Below are 19,375 nucleotides of genomic sequence, written 5' to 3' on the forward strand. Positions count from 1 at the left end.
TCTTCCATCTATCACAACATGATCAATTTGATTACTTGTTCTTTGATCTGGAGGCAGCCAGGTGCCCCTAATGAATATCGAGATGATTACATCTGGTACTGCTAACTACCATGTTTTTTGCAGCTGCAAAGTCTATCAGCCTCATACCATTGTCATACCATGTTTCACTGTGGAGACTGAATTTTCCGACCGTTGGACCAAAGATATTCTTCTTTCCAATTTTGGCATTAAAATCGCCTAGAATGATTTTAATGTCATGGGCAGGGCAACGGTCATATGTTTCATCTAAGCGCTCGTAAAATATATCTTTGGTCTGTTCGTCCTTTTCTTCAGTGGGTGCATGAGCGCAAATAAAGCTGATGTTGAAGAATTTAGCTTTTATTCGAATAGCAGGAAGTCTTTCATTCACTGGGGTGAAGCTGGATACCAGATGTTTTAGTCTCCGACTAACTACAAATCCGCAACCAAACTCATGCTTTACGTCATGGCAGCTATAATACAGTGCGTCACCTTTAGGTGTTGTTGTGACGCCTTTCCCAATCCATCGTTTTTCCTGTATGGCAGTAATATCGGCCTTGTACTTTTCAAGTACGTCTGCCAATGCGAAGACTGCACCTGCTCTATAAAGAGTGCGAACATTCCAGGTGCAGATTCGCAGATCATGGTCCTTAAAACGTTTGCGAGGTTCGGCAACTTTAGAGGGGTTCATTTTTCTTTTCTTTCGTTTTTTCATAGTAGGATGTTTTTTCTAGTGGAGGGTTACTAACCCGACGCCCAAACCCAAGTTTTTAACGTTCTTATGGGTGAACGCGCGGCACATGTTAGCTCACTACCTTTAACGGGTGCTAAAGGCAGTTCCCCAGGTGACACCACGGGGAGGTCAGTGTCCACTTGAGATGAAAGAGGGACCAAGATAAATCCTAGGCTTTGCCATGTAAAACCCGGTCAGGACTGTTCCTTGGTATCTTCATCCCTTACGTCACCCATTGGCCAGTAGATCTTTCGAAGAATTTTTCTCTCAAACACACCAAGCACCACTTTATGTGCTTCCGCAGATATATACCTGTGTAAATTGAAACACTTCCTAACAAAAATATGAATATGAATTCAGGGACACGGTGCGTCTTAACTAATTCTAAATGAAAGGAGCTTTTGAAACTACAATGTTCTTAGATGAGAAAAATCAAAAAAATCGCGGTCATAGTCCATTTTGAAGGGGTTTTATTTTGCGAGTCATTCGTCTCGGTAGATATCGCGCCCACAAGTTATTTCATTTGGTCCCCATACAATTCAGACATTTGGACCATTATATGAGGAAACATGGACTTGCCCATGAAAAACATGCTATCGCTGTAAATAGCGACACTAGGAATACGTCCGGAAAAAATCTAAAGGATCCTAGAACACTTAAACAATAATATTAAACATTTGTGTGGGTGGTACACCAAGGAGTGGACCGACAGAACCCACTTTTGAAGAAATATTACGATATGCACCAGCCATTGCACTTGCTGGCCGTAGGGGTTTTTTTACAGCTTTCGGGTCATTTTCTCAAGAAGTATGGACTTGGCACTCAAAAAAACTTGTACCATCGTAAATGGGGGCCTTGAGTGCAACCTGTTGCAAGAAAAATAAAAATAAAAACTATACTGCACTTTTCCGAAATTTTGTAAGGGAGGTACCTGAAGGAGTTGACATATAGTCCATATTATAACCTGATATATTTCTCTTGGAAATTTTACGATGTGCACAGTATGGACCGAATCGCTTACTGCCTTCGAAAGTTATCGCGCGCACCATTTTAGCGAAAAGCTTTGAACTGTTGTAGAGGAGGTACCCAAAGGATTGGACCGATATGACCCATCATTGAACTTAATTTAAGTTTGCGCAAAATACTATGCGAAATTTTGGATCCAATTGGTTTATCCGTTGGAGAGTTATAGTGCGCTGACTCCAATTAGCGGTTTTTTACAGCTTTTAGGCCATTTTCTCAGGAAGTATGTACTTGCCCCCTGAAAAACTTGCACCATCGAAATTGATCTATGTCTGGAAGAAATATAACGATGTGCAAAGTATGGACCGAAACGTGTTCATAATTTTTGCGCAAAATTTCAATTTTTGTGGCCCATATGGCCCATCTTCGAACTTAAACAAAGTTTGGACAAATATTACCAAAGCCAAATTTTGGACTAAATCGGTTAATTCGTTTGAGAGCCAGACATACGGACGGACAATGCTAAATCGACTACAAATTGTCTGAAACGAATTTCGTTCCAACATACTTGGGGTGGGAGGAACCCGAAGGAGAAAACAGATATATTTCTTATTCGAACATTATCTAAGATTCGCAGAATTACTACGATGTGCAAAGTATGGATTAACTCGGTTACTGACTACGAAAGATATTACGCGCACCATTTTAGCAAAAAGTTTTGAACATTTGTGGGGCAGGTATCGGAAGGTAGGTACAGATATTGCCCATCTTAAAACTTAAACTAAGTATGGACAAAATATTACAAATGCCAACTTTTGGACCGAAATTTCACGATGTGGAAAGTTTGAACCGAGTTTGTAACTCCCTTCAAGCATTATCGTGCGCACAAATTTTCCCGAACATTTTTGAACTTTTGTGGGCGAGGAACCTGAAGGAGTGGACCGATATGGCTCATTGGCTCCAGCCAGCCAAACAGACAGACCGACGGACGCACATTGCTATATCAACTTAAAACTAATAAATCACGGTCAAAGGTCACAGGCGTGCTATTGTTTTACCACGGCTTTTGTAATTTTTTTAATCTGACCACTAATGGTGTCTGTATAAGAACATGCGTGCTCAATTTTTAATGTTTAACACGTTAGCGGACGCAAAAGAACTCAGAGAGGTGCAAAAAATGACACCCAATTTTTTCGAAATTAATTTTTGTGTATTTATTAATTAATTATTAATATTATTATAATTTTTATTTATTATATTATGGATATTGATGAAATTAGTCGTATAATGTACATTAATCACAAAAACATACGATTGTATACCGGTAAATGACTAAAGATTGACTTTGCATGTGACTGCTATAGCATTCACGTCATCTTACGTCACCATGAAAATGAATGCTATAGCATTCACGTCCGCGAACGTGTTAAACCAAAAGCGTGCTAACGTTGACCCCGGTCACGTTGTCAATTCTCGAAACTGTTGACACCACCTCGTTGTCAAATTGATAACGGCGCACAGCGGTTCAGAATCGTTTTTTCCTGGTCAAAATTCTGTAACTTTTGAACGGATAGAGATATTATCATAACTCTTTTTTGTTAAGCAGATAACACAATCAGCTTTCAGATAAATTATAAGCGGCCAAATTCGGTGTGGTACTTGCAGAAAAACTCAAGGTCAAAGTTAAACTTTTGAGTTTTCTTTACTATTTTTCATCAAAATATCAGTGTTTTTGTGTTTTTATATCTTCCTATATTTTAAAGATGGTCAAACGCCAATAAATAAATATCAATAATTAAAAAAAGTACTCCTTGGGTTTTCAGAACTCGTATAAAAACTCATATACTTAAAAAATTTCCATTTGTGTAAAAAAACTGTAATTCATATTGGAAACGTTATGGAAAAAACACATTTTTGCCCATATTTTAATGTGTTTACTATCGAATCCCATACAGAAGTTAAATATCTATGACAAAACAAACTTTTGATTTTTGACCAGGAAAATCAATTTCTGAACCACTGTGCGCCGCACGGTGGAATCGATTTTCCTGGCCCAAACCCCCATTTTTTTTGTCACCGATTGTTAATTTTATATGGGATACGATAGTAAGCATACTAAAACTAAGGAAACCAAAAGATTAGGTCAAACTATAGGAAGATGTGGACGTGGCGTGCTCCTAAAGACGAAAAATTTTCCGCAATTTTGGAAAATACGTAATTTTTGCAAATTTCTGGAGAGAGAAATAGCTATTTCTTGGAAACTATAACAAATATTGTAGTTATTGTTATTTTGTTAGGTATGTAGGATTGTTGCCTTTAAGAAGCTATTAATAGATATTTTATTTTTCCTCAGGATTTAAATTTTAGTGCTAGTCCCATTGTTTCTACAACTACCACCTTGTTGCTGCAAAGGTACGTACCCGATTTAACGTAGCAAATTAAATACAAACAGACACCACACGTAAGTTAGACATCGGTAAGCTGCAATCACAACAGCTAGCCACAGCATTTTCAGCTAGCCCAGTTGGTTAATCTTGTCCCGATAACATATTAGCCTTATTTGGATATCAGAGACTTCCATTAAGGAACCCTTACTTGGATACCAGAGACCTCCATTTAGGATGGTGACAAAGCCATCATTGACCAGACATTTACCCTGCGACAAATCCTGGAGAAGCCCCAAGATATGCAGATCGACATCTACTACCTTTTTGTCGATTATAAAACAGCCTTCGACAGCTGCCTACGTTCCAAGATATTCCAAGCCATGTCTGAATTTGTTATCCCCGCAAAGCTCATTCGGCTTTGTAAAATGACATTAAGTGATACTCGATCCTGAGATAAACTAGGAAAGAGCCCCTCAGAAGAGTTTAGAACCAAAAAAGGTTTCAGACAACGAGACAGCCTCTCGCGTGACTTATTCAGCATTTTTCTGGAAAAGGTTATACGAGATGCAGATGTTAAAAGAAATGGCACAATTTACACCAAAAGCAAAATGTTACCTATTTATGCTGACTATATAGACATCATGGGCCGATCAGTAAAAAAAGTAACTGATACCTTTAAAAAGGTCGAAGGAGAATCTGCTAAAGTGGGTCTGGCGATAAACAGCGAAAAGACCAAGTTAATATTGTTGACGCGCGTCCATAGAGCTAAGCGCAACATAGAGGATCTAAATTTTAGTGAAATTCCAACTTTCGTGGACTAGAACTTTTAAGGAACAGCATGGAACAGAGTTTCGTGTTCGCAGAATAAGCAATTTTTTTTATTTTTTGTGTTTTTATGGTTTGTTTATTGGTGTTTAACCGTTTTTAATAGATTGGAACATAAGCAAAACTCAAAAACACTCATATTTTGATGCAAAATATGAAAAAACTCATAATTTTAACTTTAACCTTGAATTCTTCTTAAATTTCTAAACAGTCATTGATTGCTTGCTTATAAAGCATGTGGTCAGTTAGACCACGTATGGTGCCATTTTTTCTCTTGGTTAGTTGTGTTTATGACGGCGCCGAGAAAGACGAAGTCTTCAACTACATCAAAATTATACGAACCAACTTACACAGTTGGTACGAGTTCTATGGATGAATTGCGCGTCGACACCATCAACTTGGTCTTGTCGCCGTTAACCACCAGACCCACATTAGCAGCATCTCCTATGATTTTCTTAAAGGTATGATTCACTTCCCTTACTGATCGTCCCATTATATCAATATCGTCAGCGAATCCCTATTCCCGCAGAATGTTAAATAGGTCACACGAAAGGCCCTGAAATCTCTTCGGAGAGGTCCTTTCCTAATTTAACTGAGGACCTAGAGCACCTAACGAAGCCCAAAGAACTTTTGCGGGGATACCAAATTCAAACATGGCTTGGAATGCCTTTGATCGTAAAGAGCGGTGAAAGGCTTCTTTATAGTCAACAAAACGTTGCTAGGTGTCGATCTACATCTCTTGCATCTCCTCTAGGATTTGTCGAAGGGTACATATCTGGACATTGGTGGATTTGGAAGGTGTAAAGTCGCATTGGTATGGCCCAATTACTTCGTTGACCATAGTCTTTAGTCGTTCGCACAATATGCCTGACACTATCTTATAAGCAATAGGGAGCAGACTTATGCCCATGTAGCTTGACCACACAATCATACCTCCCTTCTTGTGGACGGGACACAGGATTCTAAGGTTCCCATAATCGTGTTTTGCTGCCAGATGGTGCTAACTAGCTGATGCATACATCTTATCAGCGTGTCGCCACCGGTTTTGAACAGCTAAAGCTGGTGGGTCATCGCCTTCTGCTACTATATTGTTCTTCAGTCGGTTTATTGATGTATTTACCTCATCTTCAACACCATCTTCTGTTATTCGAAAAATGCTCTTTCCATATCTTTAGCACACTCTCTGTATCAGTTACCAAATTACCTTGCTGGTCTCTACAGTATGATGTGCCTGTTTTCTCTTCAGTAGTAGCACAATACTCCTGGTCATACCATGGATTCCTTGGTGAAGGTCTTGAGCTACACCCTCGGCTGAGAATGTTCTTATACGGCGTAGCGCAATACTCTTCGCCATATTACTCTTGTGTAGCTCTATAAACTGCCAGTTTAAACGCACACCTCTTTGGATTTTTCTCTGTCACACCGTTAAAAGTAACAGATAGAACATCTGCTTTACCGGATTCAAGAGTGATTTAACATTTACCCACAATTTGTCTCAATATTCTCCCAACTTTGCATAGCTATAAGTGGTCTAATCATTTTTCCGCTAATGCTGGCCTACTAGCCTCTTGAATTCCTGAATAAGTTCCCTAAATCTTGGATCTTCATGGTTCGCATGACGAAGCTCATCACGCTCATTTGATAGTCCCATTGCTTCTACGACCACCACCTTGTTGCTGCAAAGGTACGTACCCGATTAAACGTAGCAAATAAAGTACAAACAGATACAACACGAAAGTTAGACATCGGTAAGCTGCAATCACAACAGCTAGCCACAGCATTTTCCACTCAGCTAGCCCAGTTGGTTAATCTCGTACCGATAACATATCAGCCGTATTTGGATATCAGAGACCTCCATTAAGGATGGTGACAAAGCCACCATTGACCAGATATTTACCCTGCGGCAAATCCTGGAGAAGACCCAAGATATGCAGATCGACATCCACCACCTTTTTGTCGATTATAAAGCAGCCTTCGACAGCCACCTATGTTCCAAGGTATTCCAAGCCATGTCTGAATTTGGTATCCCCGCAAAGCTCATTCGGTTTTGTAAAATGACATTAAGTGATACTCGATCCTGAGAAAAACTAGGAGAGAGCCTCTCCGAAGAGTTTAGAACCAAAAGAGGTTTCAGACAAAGAGACAGCCTCCCGAGTGAAAGGTTATATGAGAAAAGGTTATATGAGATGCAGATGTTAAAAGAAATGGTACATACAATTTACACCAATAACCAAATGTTACCTGTTTATGCAGACGATATAGACATCATGGACCGATCAGTAAAAGAAGTAACTCATAACTTTAAGATGGTCGAAGAAGATTCTGCTAAAGTGGTTCTGGAGGTAAACAGCGAAAAGACCAAGTTAATAGTGTCGACGCGCAATGCGTCCATAGAGTTGGGACCAACATAGAGGTCGGTTCCTATAATTTTGTGGTAGTAAGAGAATTCGTCTACTTCGGCACCTCCATAAACACAAATAAGTAAGCAAAGTCTATAGTCGGACGGGGCCGACCATGTGATACCCTACACCATAACCTCTAGGAATTACCTATGTGCAACCGCCTTGCACCCTGAATGTCCGGTTTCGATGCCCAGGCCTGACCACATAAAATTCTCAACGTTGGCAAAATACCCCTTTTTAATGTTGGCAATATTTCCTGAGTATTTCAGCAATGAAAAACTTCTCTACAAATGGCATGCCATTCGGATTCGGCAATAAAAACTAAGTCACATTTCAATGATCTAATATAAATCCCTTGTCCCTACTGGGATGTTTGGGGAATAATTATAAAAATAGTTAATTGTGGTTATATATTGTGATATCAAACATATATCTAATACCGGTAGAAATAACTAATATTGAATAGAAATTCAAATAATCTGCATGCAAACAAATTTCAAAGTCAGCTGCGCTAACGGTGATATACCCTCAGCATCTGACCAGAAAAAGAAACAAGCACAACAATTATATAATAATAATAATTGTTCCACAAACATCCCAGATGGGACAAGGGAGACTTCTTCTCATATCAATGAGTGCACCCCGATTCATATTAGCTCAATGATATGGGACCTACTGTTTATTGCCGAGTCCGAACGGCGTGTCCTAAGACACCACTTGTAGAGAAGTTTTACAAGGCTGAAATACTCAGGAAATGTCGCCAACATCACTAAGGGGTATTTTGCCACCGTTGAAAATTTGATGTTGTTTGGCCTGGGAATCGAACCCACGACCTTTAGCGTGCAAGGCGGGTGTGCATACCATTGCACCACGGTGGCACCCAGCACAACAATTATACGGTATAAAAATATATTGATTTTGTATCATCAGTTTGCTTCAAAATACGTGGAATCTGTAGTTATCGAAATGTAAGGCTATACCAAATCAAGTTTTGTAAGCTAACTTCTGATTTTTGAAAAGAGTTTGAAAAAGTCTCAGGAAGTACGAACTTACTCCGGAAAAATTGTACCGTTGCAATAGTGACCGTGAAAAGAACCTTCTTCAAAAAATTCAAATAGATCCGAGATGGGTCCTCAGACTGCACATTTCCCAAATTTTGTGTGGGAGGTACTCGAAGGACATGACTGGATGAAATAATAGGTTGTGCAAAGTTTGGACCAATCAGCCAATTAAATCCCCTTAAGAGTTATCTTGCGGATTTGCCATTTTAGTTAGTTTTCGTGTTTGTTGTTCATTGCTTCTTGGAGCTTTTTAACCATAATCTCAGGAAGTATGGAATTGCCATTGCAACTGTACTATCGTAAAGGGGAACGCAAGGACAAGCTGCTGAAAATATACAAAACGATTCGAGGGGACTCTTAAATTTCACTTTTCCGAATTTTGTGAGGGAGGTACTTGAAGGTGTGGACCGATTTATATCTGGAAGGAATAATAATACATGGAAAGTTTGGACCAAATCGATTGCTCACTTCGACAATTATCGTTAACACAAATTTTCAGAAAAATTTTGAACTTTTGTGGGGGAGTTGCCCGAAGTAGTGAACCGATATAGCCCGTATTCGAAATTAAACAAAGTTTGGGCAAAATGTTACGAAGTGTATAGTGCGCAGCAGCCATATAGACTGTAAGAGAGACAGATGAACGGACAAGGCAAAATGGACCCAAATTGTCTGAAACGAATTTCGTCCAAATATACTTGGGGTCTAAAACCATTATTTCGATGAGGCACATCATTGGTCGTATTTTGTATATATTCCCTTTACTCTAAAGGCAGAGAGTATAAAATAGTTGGCGAAGCGACCAAATGCTGCATTATTTGTATGAAAAATCCAATATCTAGCATGTGAGGAAATTGTGGTTCTCTACACAAAACCCATTATACGAGGGCGGTTCGGAAACTTCTTAGCCTATCAATGAAAGAGAATAGTTAGTTTTTCAAAAATATTTTTATTTTTCAATATAATCTCCTGAAACTCCAATACACTTAGTCCAACGCTTTTCTAGCAATGCTATCCCTTGATTAAAATAGTTTTCCTCAAGGTCTTCAAAATAGTGGTTTACAACTGTAATTGCATCTTCGTTTGAGGTAAAACGCTTGCCAGCAAGGAATTTTTTTAGATTTGGGAACAAGTAAAAGTCACTGGGAGCTAAATCAGGAGAATAAGGTGGGTGGTCAAGCAACTCGTAATTTAATTCGTTGATTTTAGCCATTGTTAAAACACTCTTGTGCGCTGGTGCGTTGTCTTGATGAAAAATTATTTTTTTGTGTTGTAAGCCAGGACGTTTTTCTCGAATTTGTACATTTAATTGATCCAAAAGGTTGCAATAGTACTCTGAATTTATTGTTTTACCCTTTTGCAGATAGTCAATCAATAAAATACCTTTTAAGTCCCAAAAAACCGTTGCCATAACCTTACCAGCCGATTGAATTGTTTTTGCCTTCTTTGGGCCACTTCCTCCAGCTTCAGTCCATTGTTTGGATTGTTCGTTTGTCTCTGGAGTATAGTGGTGGATCCATGTCTCATCAACAGTTATGAAACGACGCTTAAAATCCATTTTATTTCGCTTAAAACGATCCAAACAAGCTTGAGAAATGTTCATTCTTATGCGTTTTTGATCGACTGTTAACAAATGCGGCACCCATCTTGCAGAAAGCTTTTTCATCTGTTGTTCTTCATGCAAAATTAAATGGACTCGATCATTTGAGATGCCCATGATATTAGCAATTTCACGCACTTTTATTCGTCGATCATTTAATACCATATCATACACTTTGGCTACAATTTCTGTTGATGTTGCTGTTTTTGGACGTCCACTACGTGGTTCATCTTCAATGCTTGTACGACCACGTTTAAATTCAGCAACCCAATTTTTTACTGTTGCATATGAAGGAGCACTTTCACCTAACACATTCACCATATCATTATGAATTTCTTGTCCCGATAAACCTTTTTTATGTACATATTTAATGACAACACGCATATCTAATTTTTACATCGTAAAAAAAAAATTGTGGATGCGTCTTTTTTGAACACCTGTTCCTATATGAAGGAGTTGCCAGATCGAAACAAAATTTAACATGTGTTCATAACAGAGATGGAAGTTTCCAAAACACTTAACTTTTTTCTGTTTATACCTCGCTTTTTGTGCTAGGCTAAGAAGTTTCCGAACTCCCCCCGTATATGGTAGTAGGCCCGTTATCTAGAAGACACATTATTGTAATTTACATCAGGTAAATGTCAGTATTTATTTTTCCATATGTAAGCTACTTTGCCGGTATATGCTCTCCAGGAATTAAAATATGGACCAAAAATAAAATTTGTATATTTTTCAAACAAATGCAATGGTCTATGTCACCCGCTAAATAATATCAGATCATCATGCAAAATTATAGGCATTTTCTTTAACCTAAACTCTTACTTCCAGCCAAATTTCGCGACTATTGAGCTGTTACTGCGACCTCTAGTGTGTTTATGATAACACTACAAACCAAAAACTGGATATATTAGACTGTAACTCTGTTATTTCATCACGTACATCAACACAATTGACATAAATAGAAAGGTCAAGCGTTCCTCTTCCAAGTATAGATTACTTGCCCGGAATATCTCTTCCAGGAAAAAAGATATAAGCTGTATACTAAAAATTTTCACAATTTTCATACAAAAGTTGGTGTCCATTTAACCCTCTACATATTATCTGATCGCCATCTCAAATTGCAAGCTTCTTCTTTGTCATATACTCTTACCTTATTTAAAATTTCGAGGCGATCGGACTATTATTGCGACCTACAGAGAAGCTACAAAATCAGATAAAAATTATGTTTTTAGTCCATTTCACCCGCTAAATATTTCACGATCATCACCATTTAAAATAGCGATCTATTCTGATGTTAAACCGACCTCCATACAAAATTTCGTGACGATCGGTTCATAATTGCGGCCTAGAGTTTGATTACAATTTATAATGGACAGACGGACACACGGACGGACGGACACACATCTCAAAATCGCTTTATCTCGCCGAGATATGAAGATTGGTATACCACATTGGGGGTCTCCGACGAATATTTCGCTGTTACATGGATTTTTACCAAAACAAACTTATAATACCCTTTCCACATAGTGGTGTAGGGTAAAAAACAATATCAGTTGTGAAATAAAAAGAAGAATTTTATTGGCCAACAGATGCTACTTTGGCTTAAGTAAACAGTTTGGAAACAAAACCACATCCCGTGAAACAAAAACATCATTGATCAAATATTCCTTGCTTGACAGCTTAAAGAGAACATTAGTAGGAAGTTAAGGAAGCTGACAACTTTTCAAGGAAGTTTTTCATCTTATAAAATTGATTCATCTTATCAAATTGATGATGCAAAACCATTAAAATGCCTTTGTTCGGTGGTACCGCTGTCCAAAAAAAATCCAGATACCTAAATATAGCCAATCTAGCTGAAGATTGCTAAGAACATTTAAAAGTCGATAAATGGAGTTTGCGAATTTTTTCCTTAAAGTCTTTCGTAAAATTTTGGTCAAAATATAGGTAGTTATGTTGTTTTATTTCATCCAATTTTGGAGTACGTGAAAAATCGTCAAATTCGGCAGCACTGGTCTCAATAACAGATTTTCTCCATGTATCAACTTCACGTTTGATTCTTCCGATCAACTCACCAAAGGAGATTCAAAATTTTGGATTCTTGATGTCAGTGTTGTACTAATTGAAAGACAGCTTATAGGTTTCCCAATACGAGGACGGCTTCATTTTTCTAATCTTTCTTAGATTAGATCATTGCACTGGTATATTAGTAGGCAGGATACCTCCGTTTTTTTTTTTTTTTTTTGTGTTTAACAACATTTCTGACCTACACAATGAAGTATGAGGAATATTGATACCAAGCTCTAAATACCAAGACAACCATAAAGATTTATACAATTCTCATTTGTAATTCAACGATTCATTACTTTTTATTTCAATATTTCTTTTTATGTTATAAAATATATTAGCATCTAACTACTAAAAATCTATTTTGCTACTGCCTCTCAAGAATGCATTAAAAATAATATTTATTCAAATTCCAAATCTACTTCCTGTCGTGTAACAAAGATTGCCATTCATTCATTCATTCGTACATTGTATGCTGGCACTATTTCCCAAAAAGCAACAACAACAATAACAACAGGGACAACAAAATTAAAAACAAACTTTAAGAACGGCAGCAACAACAACAACAACAACAACATTTATAACTGTTATCCAATTTGGATAACCAATATAGAGATTATTTGATGTTGCCGCTTTATAAGATACGACAACAATAACAACAACATCTTCGGAAATTGCTCAATTTCTTCATTTTCTATACAAATACAAACACAGGCAGCCAGCCAGCCAGCTACAGCCGCAGTACAACATTAAGTTTACACTTCAATTTTAGACCAAAAAGCGGAAAGAACAGAAGACAAAACACGAAACAACAACAGCGACAACACCAACAAACTACAGCACCTTAAAAGTAATTAACTTTTTTTTCTTTTTCTTTTCCATGTAGCTACCGAAATACGCCGCCAATGTGTGCTTATAATCTTTGCCTCTGCACGGAAATCATCACTTAACCAGCACGCCATACATTAGGGGGCAATTATAGAGCAGTGGTGTTGTTGTTTGTTTGTGGTTATTAACGAGGTAACTAACTGGAGGAGTAAGAAGTAACAAGTAAAAAAGCGTCAGTCAGCTTTGCCGTCAGAGGTATACCCTCAGGATGTGTGAATTGAAACACTTTTTTTTCCAAAAAACACGTATGTATTTAGGGGGTCTTCAGAATTTTGGGCGTATGTACTTGCCGAAAAAGATATAGATGAGGATAAAATCTCAAAAGTTGTGCGGGGGAGGTACCGACATAGTCTGTTTTGGAAGTTTGTCTTATTTTGGGAGTCATTCTCTCGATAAGACCATTATATCAGGAATCATGGACTTGACCACGAAAAACATCATATCGCTGTAAACAGGGCTACTAGAAGTACCTTCGGTAAAAATTTCCAAAGGATTCTCGCACAGACCCTTAACCGCACTTAAACAAAAATGTTGATAATTTGTGTGGATGGTACCCTAAGAAGTGGGCCGATAGGGCCCACTTTTGAACATAGTCTAAGTTTGGACAAAATATTTCAAGATCCCAAGTTTGGACTAAATCGGTTGCTTCGTTTAGATATATCGTGCGTACCATTATGACGAGTATTTTCGAACTTTTGTGTGGGAGGTACCAGAAGGAGTGGACCTATAAGCACCTTCTTCGAATTTCTTCAAATATTCGAACATATATTACGATATGCAAAGTGTGGACCCAGTATTGGCTTCGAGAGCTGTTGTACGCACCAGCCACAACACATGCTGGGGAGTAGGAGTTTTTTACAGCTTTGTGAAATAAAAAGAAGAATGGTCTTGCCCCTCAAAAACCTTGTACCATCGTAATAGAGGACCTGAGTGCAACCTGTTGCAAGAACAATCAAAACAATTGGAGAGGAGGTCCTAAACAGCATTTTTTCCGAAATTTTGTGTGCGAGGTACCCGAACGAGTTGACATATATAGTCCATATTCTAACCTATCCTATGTCTCGTAGACATATTACGAAGTGCAAAGTATCGGTTACTGCCTTCGAAATTATAGTAAGCACCATTTAAGCGAAAAGTTCTGAACTTTAGTGGGAAAGATACCCAAAGGAGTGGACCGATCTTAGAACTAAATTTAAGTCTGGGCAAAATATTCTGACTGCCAAAATTTGAACCGAATTGGTTTATCCGTTCGTGCTCTCAATCCACTACACTTTGTGCCATAGTGTTTTTTTTAACTATGGACTTGTCCCTGAAAAAACTTGTACCGTCGTAATGGGAGCAGCGAATAGAAGTTGTTACAACAAAAATCAGAACTATTCGAGAGGAGGTCTTAAACCGTACTTTTGTATATGGGAGGTACCCGACGGAGTGAACTGATCTGGTATAAATATTACGATGTGCACAGTATGGACCAAATTGGTAAGTACCTTCGAGGGTTATCGTGCGCATAATTTTGATACCCTCAGCATTTATGGTAACGAGGGCAAGATGTGCCTCATCGAAAAAATGGTTTTAGACCCTAAGTATGTTTGGACGGAATCCGTTTCAGACAATTTGGAGTCGATTTAGCAATGTTCGTCCGTCTGGTTGGTTGGCTGGATCGCACGATAACTCTCGAACGGATTAACCGATTTGGTCAAAAAGTTTTAAGTTTATGTTCGTAGATGAGCCATATTTGTCCACTCCTTCAGGTACCTCTCCAACAAAAGTTCGAAAAGGTCGGCAGTAACCGATTTGGTCCATACTTTGGACACCGTAATATTTCTACGTTGGGCGCCACCGTGGTGCAATGGTATGCACATCCGCCTTGCACGCAGAAGATCGTGGTCTCGACACCCCTGCCAGTCAACATCAAATTCAACGGTGGCAAAATACCCCTAAGTATTTCAGTCATGTAAAACTTCTCATCAAGTGGTGTCTTAAGGCACGCCGTTCGGCCTCGGCGATAAACAGTAGGTCCCATATCATTGAGCTAAATATGAATCGGGTTGCACTCATTGATATGAGAGAATTCTCCCTTGTCCCGTATGGGATGTTTGTGGAAAAAATTATAATATTTCTACGAGACAAAGATCCGGTTAGAATATGGACTATATATGTCAACTTCTTCAGCTAACTACCATACAAAATTCGAAAAAGTTGAGGTTAGGACCTCCTCTCGAATCGTTTTAATTTTTCTTGCAATAGGTTGCACTCAAGGCCCCTATTACGATGGTACAAGGTTTTTCAGTGGCAAGTCCATAGGTTAGGTTAGGTTTGGGGATGTGTAGCCAATATATATTGACTACGCCACTCGGAGACCTTTCGGTCCATTGTGATCATCCATAAATCAGAAAAAGAAGTTCAGAAGTACCTGAAAAGACAAATGAAGAGAAACGAGAGAAAAATCAAGAAAAGGAGGGTGCGGTTGGGAAAGTAATAATAAATGGATTATTATTAAAGATGAAAATGAAAATTGTCAGAGAAGTAGTTACTCTTATGGGTTGCTCTGTCCCAACCAATTCAAATTTTTGATGATGTTATTTATGATTGTTGGTTCCATGTTTGAGTAGAAGGTTAAGCTTGGAGAAAAGCATACTCCTGTTAATCTATATCGCTTTCGAGTAAACATAGGACAACGACATAAAATATGTTCAATAGTCTCCGTTTCCTCCTCATCTTCACAGAGCCTGCAGTAATCCACGCCATCATCCTGCCAGTTGCGATAAAAGCTCGGATGTTGCAATGACCAGCAACGACCCCCGTCAATACCCTGATTTCTGATTTGCTCAATTTTAAGAGTGAAGTTGTTCTGTTTGCTGATATAATGGGCCAAATGGCCCTTTACACGTTGCAACTTGATTCATTATGCCATAGTTCCTTGGCTCATTCTTCAAAGAACGTCTCCACTCTCCGAAACAGGTGACATATGGGTGGTTTGGTTGAATCAGTGATTGCTAGACTTGTTGATTGGGACCCATGCCTTGCCAGTTCAACTGCCTTCTCGTTTCCCATAATGTCACAGTGTCCCTTTACGCAGCAGAGTCGGACAGCGTTTGTGAGGTTCACCAAAGCAGTTCTACACTCAAGAACGGCCTCAGACTTGATGTTGGAGGATTTGATGACTTTAAGAGCCGGCTGACTATCAACGAAGATAGTCACCGGTTCAATGATTTCTGGATCCAGACTTTTTATCAACTCTGCAGCCATTTTTATCGCGAAGATTTCGGTTTGGAAAACACTACAGTCGCTACTCAACCTATATGAGTATTCGAGACAAAGCTTTTCGCAGTAGACGCCAGCTCCGGTACCTTCTTCCATCTTGGAACCGTATGTGTAGAAAGCAAGACCGCCCAGAGGAGGGTTACTACGGATCCAGTCATCTCTATTAGGGATAACGACCTCAATATCTTCAAATCTTTAGACTGGTGATAAGTAGTCGCTGAATTTCCTCTGCAGATTTAAGCTAAGGTTTGGTCCTAGCTCCCGAAGAATGCATGCATGTCCATAGGTGCTGTCACGCCAACGATTCAATTCATCTAGCCTTAGGGTACCACGTGCTGTTTGACCTTTGAGGCTGAGTCTCCTGAGCAAGAGGTTCAACATCGCATTTAGAGCTGCTTGCGGTGTACTTCTAAATGCTCCAGTTATCAGGATCGAGGCTGTCCTCTGCACCTTGTCTATGTTGCCGGAGTTCGATTTATGTCGAAGCGCGTGCCACCAGATAAGTCATCCGTAGGATAAGATGGGTCTCACAACAGTATTATACAGCCAGTGTGTAATAGCTGAATTTAATCCCCAGCTTTTCCCAATCGAATTCTTACATAAATAGAGTGCAATCATACCTCTCTTCGTCCGTTCCTCTTCCATCTCAATTGTGAATCCAGGATTGTACCTAGGTATTTGGCCTTAGTAGATATGTATATGTAATTGCACTCCATCCAATGTTGGTGGCACGAAGTCGCCGAGCTTACGCTTTCTGGTGAACAATGTCAGTTCTGTTTTCATTGGATTTACACCAAGGCTATTTGCGGTGGCCCAACGGGACAGCTTTGATAAGGCTCTTTGCATAAGCTCCGATATTGTGGACAAGACTTTGCCAGTTATCAATATAACCACATCATCCGCGTATGCGACAATATTGATGCCCTGATTGTCGAATTCCGCCAAAATATTATTTATCACAAGTAGCCACAGCAGCGGTGAGAGTACACCTCGCTGGGGGGTACCTCTAGTTACTGTTTTCCTTATCGTCAACTGGAATTAATGATACTGCTCGCCAGTATCCTATTTATCCAGCATATCAGTGTTTCCGGGGTGTTGACCGCTCTAAGCGAGAGATGGATGGACTCAAGTTTTACATTGTTAAAAGCTCCTTCTATATCCAGGAAAGCCGCAAGGTAAAGTTTCAATTCTCCATGTTTTTCTCAATAAAACCCACGACCTCATGAAGAGCAGTTTCCACAGATTTACCTTTGATGTAAGCATGCTGCGAGTTGCTCAGCGAGGCAGTGTCTGCAAAGCTCCTAATCGCCAGATCGATCAGCCGTTCGAGTGACTTGAGGAGAAAGGAGGATAAGCTTATAGGTCTGTAGGCTTTCGGTGCAGAGTGACTGGCTTCTGGCTTTCCCCGCTTTGGGGACCTAAGTTACCTTTAACTCCTCCGGTCCGGTTTTTTGATACTACCAATGGATTTGGGGATGACCCGAAAACTGTAAAAACAAACACTGAGGCCAGCATGTGTAGTGGCTCCTGCGCTTGACTACTCTCGAACCGGCTACTACGATGGTCCACACTTTGCATATCGTAATATTTCTCGGAATTTTTGATGAAATTCGAAGACGGTGTGGATCTACTCCTACCGGTTCCTCCCCCACAAAATTTCGAAAAAAATCGCTTGAATGGTAAGAGCTATATCTCATAAACGGATGTGGTCCAAACTTTGGATTTCGAATTATTTTGTTCAAACTTAGTTTATGTTCACCAAGTAAGAACGGCGTAAAGTTCGGCCAGGCCGAAAATGTTATACCCTCCACCACAAATTAAATTGAACACTTAGTTTCCTGTCGTTTATGAAGAAGACTAAATTCCGAATTTCAGCAAGTTCGGTAAAACAATGTGGCTAACCTTCAGAAGGTATCGTTCCATGGGGCTGTACTAAAACGTCGATCTATACTTACAAATTTCTGGCGGAAAGCTATATGAAGGCGTGGACCTATATCGACAAATTTCTGGGAGAAAGTCTTATACCCCTAACGAAGACTAAGTAAAAAATGTCGGTGTGATAATGAGGCTAAAACCTTCACAATACCCAAAATTGGGTGGTATCATTCGATGGGGGCTATATAAAGGCGTGGACCTATGCCGTCAAATTTATATGGGCTATACTAAGGCGTGGACCTATACCGACAGATTTCATATGGAACGTTTAATATCCCAAATACCAAATTTCAGCCATTTCGGTGGACGAAGGACAAATTTTGGAAAAAATCGGTTGATCAGTTCGAGAGTTATCATGCTCTCCACCCACTACATATCGTGTCATCGGGGTTTTTTTACACCTTTCGGACTTGCCCCTGAAAAAACTTTTACCGTCGTAATTGAGGCAGCGAATTCAAGTTGCTTCAACAAAAATCGAAGTGATTCGAGAGCAGGTCTTAAAGTGAACTTATCCGAAATTTTGTGTGGGAGGTACCCGAAGGAGTGGACATATATAGTCCATATTCGAATCTGATCTATATCTGGTAGATATATTAGGATGTGTAAAGTATGGACCATATAATCCGCTTCCACCAACAATTATCGTGCGGACCTATATAACCAATCTTCGAACTTAAACAAAGTTTGGTCACAATATTACGAAAGTCAAATTTGGGACTGAATCCGTTCGAGAGGTATCGTGCGCACCAGCCAGACAGACAGGCGGACGGACGGACATGGCTAAATCAACTCCAAATTGTCTGAAACGGATTTCGTCCAAACAAATTTGGGGTCTAAAACCATTATTTCGATGAGGCACATTTTGCCCGTATGAAAGTATGTACACCACTCGTACCCTAGTTAGCATAAATGCTGAGGGTATAAAAACCACTGCTAGAGTTTTATCCCTTCCAGTCAGCAAAAAGGAAATAACTAGAATTTACTACATGTATCAGCTTGACCAACCAATGAAGAAGGTAACAACCAATGGCCATGTCTATCTTTGATAATTAAATGTGTGTTCCGCAAAGCTTGTCCTAGGTATACAAACACACATATATATGTACGTTTGCAAAATCACACACACACATGTCGCAACAACTACTTTTTCTCCTATCACAATCATTTGGGAAATAACGAAAGAAAAACAACAACAGCGACAACATCATCACCAACACATCACATTGTCTTAAATAATA

Source organism: Musca autumnalis, unplaced genomic scaffold (genome assembly GCF_047663935.1).
Source record: "Musca autumnalis isolate F117 unplaced genomic scaffold, ASM4766393v1 scaffold_4, whole genome shotgun sequence".
In the NCBI taxonomy this organism is placed as follows: Eukaryota; Metazoa; Arthropoda; class Insecta; order Diptera; family Muscidae; genus Musca; species Musca autumnalis.